The 8,089-nt window shown below is 34.7% G+C and overlaps 1 long non-coding RNA gene across 1 annotated transcript; it reads right to left on the bottom strand.

Annotated features, from left to right (window-relative positions):
• Positions 1–1,967: 1,967 nt before the first annotated feature.
• LOC106877640 (uncharacterized) lies at positions 1,968–7,551 on the bottom strand. Its single transcript, XR_001410398.2, has 4 exons — positions 6,584–7,551; positions 3,411–3,553; positions 3,039–3,136; positions 1,968–2,155 (listed from the first exon to the last, which is right to left on the bottom strand). It is a non-coding gene; the product is annotated as an uncharacterized LOC106877640 (long non-coding RNA).
• Positions 7,552–8,089: the final 538 nt, after the last annotated feature.

The raw sequence follows: 8,089 nt of genomic DNA, 5'->3' as shown, positions 1-8,089 counted from the left end.
ACTTCTGTATGGATCATGTTATTTCTTGCTGTGTGCACGCGCAAAATTACAGCTCAAATCCGATTGGAATAACCTTTTTCTATTCTGTAATTTGTGTTTGTGATGAGCGTATTTAAAAACCTCATCTTCGATATACACTTAAAGGTATGCTTTCCTAGAACTTCTGTCCTTTACCTGTTGTTTCTAGTATGTCCAAGGTGACATTTGCGCTACCCCATGCTTTTTTGTTTTCTTAAACTTCTTCCGATTCCAATGTTTTCGATACAGGAGACTAGGATTTCGTCCCCAAAGAACACGTTCTCAATATCTTAATTTTCTACCCCAATTTCTTCATTTTTACTTTTATTCAAATACTTTTCTTGGTAATCCATGGAGAAGAAATCGGGGAGTACGAATCTTTAAGAATTTTCTTCTTCCTTTTTTTCTTAAAGAAACACTAAAATCTACTTCCCAAACATCCACCCATCATCTCACCACTTTCAAAAAGCTACAACCTCCCAGTGTTTCACTTTTAGTTTTTTGGAAGGCCGGGAAGTTTCTTAAGACATAATGTCGTTTACCTGTTGTTTCTAACATGTCGGGTTTTCTGGTGATAGTCTGGTATTTTTTACGTCTGCTAATTCAGTACAATTCTACGCATGCGTGAAACAGACGAAAGTGAAACATTGGGAGGTTTTAGCTTTTTGGAAGCGGGTAGATGATGGGTGTAGGTGGGGGAAAGAGCATTGGGTGTTTCTTTCAAAAAAACTTTAGTATATATATATATATATATATATATATATATTCCAGATTCGTAATCTATTTTTCTACGCGTATTAAAAAAAAACTTCATAAAAAAGTTACAAATTAAGAAATTGCGATGGGGACGGGGGGAAATTAAAATTTTGAAAACGTGATTTCTGGGCAAAATCGTATTAACCCCTGTTTATACAATGAAACAGTACTTAGTTTATGATCCTTCTTAAGAACAGAAAGCGCTTTAATGCAAAGCCATGCAAATGATGCCCTCCCCCACTTAACTTTTAGACAAACAATAGCTTCCATTAAGCCAGTAATCCTGTTCACTAATATATCAGCTGAGCCAATTCTGCCCATAAGAAAGGAACAAATGATACAATATGGCTGTCGATCATAACAACCGGGAAACGCTGGGACGCATTGCTAATAAAATATAAAATATAAAATATAAAATATAAAATATAAAATATGATAGAATTCGAGAAAACTTTAAAATAAAACTGAGCACACTCGCTGTTTTAATAATATTCACTCATACATACTCATATAGGATATATGTGTCCGCAGTTGTGTATGCGTATGCTCTATGTGTAGGTATGTATGTGAATGTGTGCTTGTGAATTAAAGTAGACCTGTAGTTAACGTAAAATATACCTATGATTCCAAGTCAGAGTTAGACTACCTCATACGTCAGCAACTTTTTCTTTAACTATCTCACAAAAGGCTTTTGTGAAAATCTATTTTTAATAAGAAATTCAAAACTTCCTCACAGAAATTATTACTCATGTAACTTTGAATTAACTTCGTTTCGCTGACATTTTTCGCTTCCCATACTTACTAAAAACCTGTTTTATTCCGAAATTACTTTATTCGTTCCTACTTCCGACAGCAAAGGCAATTTTCTTGACAAGCATTAATTTCTAGTTGCACTCATTTCCTTTTATTTAGATTAGTAATATCTTTGAGAAAGTCATGTATATCACTTAATCTCATTTATACTACTATGAAAAAAAAAGAAACAACTGCCTCTTTAAGGAATTAACATTACTCTTAAATTCAGAATTACAACTCATCCAGCCCATTTCACCTATATAACATGTGATACGTGTGTGTGTGTGTGTGTGTGTGTGTGTGTGTGTGTGTGTGTGTGTGTGTGTGTGTGTGTGTGTGTGTGTGTGTATGTAAAGATACGCTCAACTACTCTGACATACTCGCTGTTACACATATACAAACATATAGACTTATAGGTACTCAACTATTTTGCATCCCTGTTTCAATTGATCTTTAAGAAAGTATTTGTTATTCATGTATCTATCCATCATCATATATCTTATCTCGTTTCACCTCTAGCTAGTTGTTTTCTTGGTGAAAAGCCAATAGCCTCCACATCGCATCTTTAAATAAGGAAATGCTGTTCCTGAAATACAAAAAGAAAGAAATAGTATATGATTGCAACTACTGCCGAGATAGGCACAGCTTGATTATGGTTGTCTATTTATCATATATCACTTGATTTTCTTTCAAGTGAACATACAAAGACCCTAGATCACACTAGTGGTGATAGCCGCAAACCACGCACGTCTTTGATTTTATAAGAAACTTATCAATAAAATTCCTCAACAATCCATTTGCATTGACAACGTTGTAGTATCAATCGTATTGACAACAACTTCAAACACATTTAATACTCATCTCTGATGTCACACTCTCACATTGTATCCTCATGTATAAAAGCATTACTTATAGAATTACCAGGAATAATTTCACATTGAATTTTTTTTCTGTATGCCACAGTTTAGCTATAAATTTAATTAATTTCAATTGTCACATGGCTTGTTCGTGAGTTGCGTTAAATACTAATCTTGTGAAGTACATTTTACGTGCTCTTTGTCACGCAGCTTCAATTATCTGAAATTTGGTGATATAGAGCAGAATATAAATGTTTTATATAATAATGTTTCAGAATAGGTGAGTCTTGTAACATATCGGGTCATAGGAACTCATTGATGGCTTCGGCAGAGGCTCTTCCTTCCTACGTTGTTTCCATTAATATAGTTGAGTTCAGCGCTGCAAAGTAACGAAAGATTAACACGTTGCACTACTCAAAAAAAAAAAACTGTAAATAGTTATAATAAAGGGCAAGAGGCATTAAGTGTAAATATCTTAGTCGTTGCACATCGCAGTAGAGTTGACTTGGCACGAAATATCATATACACTTTGACTCATAGTATATCGTCTCAGCTATCTGTGGTTCTTGATATTTATAAGTATATTACATATAATACTGTTTTAATTTTTACCTGTATTTTTCTATGAAATCCTGAACGGAACGATGGACGGTACTTTTTGCAATCGGAAAATCATTGATCTAGTAATTGATCTTTAATTACGTTCAAAGCTGAAAGTAAATTAGATGATTATAATAACCTTAGTACTTAGTGTAGCTGAGTTGAGAAACATCGAAGGGATCAAAATCCCATTTAGACTTGGTAAAATTAAACTCAGAAACATAAAACTGATACCTATATTCTCTATAACTTGTAGTCTAAATATGATCAATCATTCTATTTTTTTTTGTTACATCTTACTTTTGAAAGCTACTTTCAATATTACTAGGCGGGTGTAAGGCAGCGAGATGGTAGAAGCATCAGCACGCTGGGCAAAATACTTACCGGCATTTCGTCCGTCTTCATATTCTGGATTCAAATTCTGCTAAGATCGACTTTACTTTTCATGCTTTCAGGGTCGATGAAATAATTACCGTTTGCGTACTGTGGTCGATGTAATCGCGTCGCCCTCATCCGAAGTTGCTGACCTTGTGCCAAAATTCGAAACCAATATTATTCAGTAGTCGTAATATAATTTCCAAAAATTTAATAACTAAATTCGCATTTGAATGGTGGTAAAATGAAATAGATGAATTTTTAACAGACAACATAAGAATTCTGATACCAATATATTCTATTTGCCATGGGCTAATCGATTTCTATTAGACACTCACTACTTTCTTATAAACCACAAACAACTTTGGAAACAATGATTTTTCGCAAATATCTCCATATAATGCAAAAATATTTTAACACGCAACTGCTTTAACAGTATACTGAAACTAATATTCTTTGGAATGTTCAGTTTTTGGTCATTTCCGCTATACTATGAGTTCAAATCACTCTGGGATCGACGTTGCTTTTCATCTCTTGATGGTAAAACATGTATTATCGTGGATTAACACTCCTACCTCAAAGCATCCAATTTTGTATTAATAACGTAGGAAATTAATATTTCTTTAGTATAATTTGCACAAAGGGAAAAACAAATCCACATACGAACAAATACATCATCGCTATCCTCTCTAATCTCGACTTATATACTAACCTAGATTCATAGGACATCCAAAATGGATTACAAATTAATTTACAGCACTACGTCAAAACCAAGCATCAGACAGTGTACCAGATAAATTTCTACCTTATACAAACGTAATATATTCGGTATACCAGGTCAAAGAATTGCACATAAACTGATGGCAAGGCTACTCAAGCCTAAGCAACTACCTTCTGTTCGAACTTTAACATCATTACGAGCTGAATTACTCCGCAAAACAAACTATAAAACACACATACAATATAAAGCTACAATACTTGTGTGCTTAAACACAGTACTTACAATTATATGTCAAGCCTTCTGCATGCACTTGAGCACGATAACAATATACGATAACTATACTACATTTTTTATGTGAAATTTGATATATTAGGCTGGAATTTGTCAAATAATACTGAAGTTTAAAGTATTGAAGCTACGATGTTGTATTAAAGGTGTTTGCTACTGCTTAATAAACAATTATGCTACTGTAATCGCACAAATGATAACCTAGAACGAGCAAAACCTGCTCGACCTGCTAGAAATATTAATAAAATTTCCTTCATGTCACATATTGCCGTTTTTAACAAAAGAACGGTCTATGGGATAATGTAGTTCTACTTACTTTTGAATGAGACGATAACATCTTAAATGTATTTCATCATAGATCAGGAGTTAAACAACAGCAATAACAAACAAAAAAATTTCAATTCGAGATACTCTATCGGAAAATCCGGTAGATCAGTTTCCTAAGACACAACAATGTGATGATCAAAAGATAAATTGCGATTTGCTCTAGAAACACATGAATGCAAAATATGAAAATATAACGCAAAATAATGCATACATACATTCATATATACATACATACACACATACATACAATCATACATATCTGTGTGTATATATATGCGTGTGTGTGTGTGTGTGTGTGTGTGTGTTTGTGTGTGTGTGTATAGTGTATACAGATAGGTATCAATTATACTAATAAAGCATACATAAAGAAGCATTAAAAAAACAAGCAAGCATACATTCCCTGCATACATTCCCTACATTAGTATGTTTGTTTATGTTAAGATATCTTGTCTGAATCAATAAGTAATTTTTGTAAGCAAAGGCATTCAACATAAATTATGTGTTAATCTACCTTACAGTTTGGAAGCTGAAAGTGAGAAAAAATATTTAAAAAATGCCCTGAGGATAATCCAGAAAGAATTAATATTCTAGACGTTCGTTCTATTTCTACTATTGTATTTATGTAATTTATTATTCTGTATAACTATAACTGCTTTTCCTATGTAAAATGAATTCTATTTGAAGTTAGACTAAACTGGCCCTTTCTCCTCCCAACAACAGCAAACACTATAATTATACGAAGACGAACATCGAATGCACACCTTGTTATTTCTCTCAACAGTTACAGTGACGTTCATATTCACATTTTATTGGAAGGGCATAAAATTCCTTTCCTCCTCATAAATATTTCCTGTATTTTAACGGATTTATTTTTATACATCTTCCCTCATTCATGTTTATGATGTTATAGATTTTGGTGGTGCAACTACTGCAGCTTATGTTGCTGCTATTGCTGCTGCTGCCACGGCCGCCACCGCCGCCGCCACTGTTGCAGATGCAGCAGTTTCTACTACTAATTCTTTCTAATTTGGGCTATGCCCATATTGAGACACTCAGCTCATTTTTTGAAAGTCGAGCTACAGAACTTGAATAGAAAAACTAGGAAGCTGCTCACAATGCACAACGCACTCCACCCTAAAAGCAATACCGACCAAGAAAGGAAGGAGGCAGAGGATTACTAAATGCAGAAGACACTTTTAATATTACGTACTGGGTCTGAAAGTATTATGGACAGCCAGGGATACCCAAAAAGAGACTGAAAGTAGGAGAACATAAAGAGAAAAGGAAGAACAACAGAATAAACAAATGGAAAATGAAATTTGCATGACCAGCTCATGCAACAAACCAAAAATGTTGGAAGTAAAGACAGCTGGCTTTGGTTGACGGACAGGACTTGAAACGGGTGACAAAAAAAACAACAACTAATTATAGCTTTCAGGAGTAAGCTAAAACAAGTCTGATAAAGGCAAAAATCAACAAACCTCAGTCAAACACCAAATGTAGAATCTACAGGAAAGGAGATGAAAGTATCAATCACTCTTTTGAGTGATTGCTAGATACTAGCACAGAAGGAGTATAAGCGCAGACATGACTGTATAGGCAAAAGAGCGAAGTGGGATGTTAGCCGAGTGTGTGGCTTCTAAACAACAGTAAAGTGGTATGAACACCTACCAAAAGCTGTGCTAGAAAATGAGAATTACAAAATTCTTGTGGGACCATACTAGACTGACCATACTATTTAAATAAGAAGACCAGGCATTGTTAAAGAGACGAAATAAATAGATAGTACGAGATCATAGATTTTGCAATTCTCTATACCAAAGAAATGGAAAATATTGAGAAATACCAGGACAAAGGAAAACTACTTTGCTTGCCCTGTTAAAGGAGAGTGGCAAGGATATCTTCACTATGGATGCGGTCGTTACACGGATCTTCGTGTAGGTGTCCTCAATTGATCTATATGTGCTGGTGTAAATTTGGTGCTAACCACAGTGGTCATTTAGGTTTCTTTAGCTGGTGGCAGAAAGCCTTTTAAATGGGTGGTTATTTCACAGGCATAACATTTTGCCTTTGTCCCCTCTATCACCACTTTTCTGGGCTCTAGCCTTCTATGTAAACGATATCAGAGATATTGTTAAAGTTCTACTGTGAGCAGTATTTCCACCTCCATCCTGATCATTGACCGGTTTTCGTTCGGCGTGGATTTCATGATGAATATATAACCATATTCATCCAGTGTCATCCCGAAATACTGGATGTTAAGTCATGCTGTCATATTCGTAAATGTAACTTTATTCACTCGTCTTCCATGTAGGATGAAATTAAAGTATGTTCTGAAGAGCATGTGTGTAAAGCCATTTTTTTCTAGTTTCTTCACTATGGCACATTGCTACTGGAAATCCAAACTCCAGACATCTTTCAGGCATTTTCAGGTATTTTTCAGCCTGTGCTGGGGTCAGAGTTTTAATCCTTTTAGCCTTCATGTTAAGCAGTATATAAACCACAATTTTTTTGTGTGATGTGACCTTTTTCGCTTGGTGCTAGAGTAAGGAGATTAGGTTTCACCAAGCATTTTCTGAAATCTTTCACAAAATCATAGTCGAAAAAGTGTTCTACCCGTCTCTGTCGAATAATTTTGATGAAAATGTGTTGCTGGTTTTCTTCTTGTTGTTGGTCAATGGAGTCATTGCTTTTTTTGTTAAAAATTTTCATATTTTGTTGTCTTGAAATATGTTGTTTTTGTAGTTGTTGCGGATGTAGCTGCTGTTGGTGGGGGGCTTCAATGTTTCCTTTGAGAAACGTTTTCCTTTTGAATTCGTCTTCAAATTTGCGGCTATTGTCTTTGCTGTTGTTCTTATTGTTGTTGTTAGTGACGTCAGTATTTTCATTGTTAAAATTTTCCATTTTCTCTTTATCTTCGAAATTGTTGATGACATTTACGCTTTCTGTTCTTAAAGCGGTGACATAACTCGTTCCGCTTACGCACTCTTTCACTGCGTTCTGATAACGTTCCTCACTCTTTCCCACCTACCTCTCTTAAACAAGCTTCAGTGTGTCGTCTTCTCCATGGAGGGAAAGAACAAAATTTTCCATTAGAGAAACAAAGTGAAATAGAGATGTCTCACTAAATAGAGGTTAATGTACGAAAACAAACTCACCAGTTAACTCCAAACAATTCGTTTTCCATAATGGCGTAAATTTCAAAACTAAATGCAACAGTTTTTCATGAGCTATACTCGATTAATGAGCTCATTATTAGCTATAAAGACTCGAAAACACAATAATGTACAGAAAAACAATGGAGTTTACATTACACATATAGAACTGAACAAAGGATAGAGCTCATCAAAGA

The sequence above is a fragment of the Octopus bimaculoides genome, chromosome 1 (genome assembly GCF_001194135.2).
Source record: "Octopus bimaculoides isolate UCB-OBI-ISO-001 chromosome 1, ASM119413v2, whole genome shotgun sequence".
Taxonomy (NCBI): Eukaryota; Metazoa; Mollusca; class Cephalopoda; order Octopoda; family Octopodidae; genus Octopus; species Octopus bimaculoides.
This window is presented reverse-complemented; position numbering and strand designations above follow the sequence as displayed.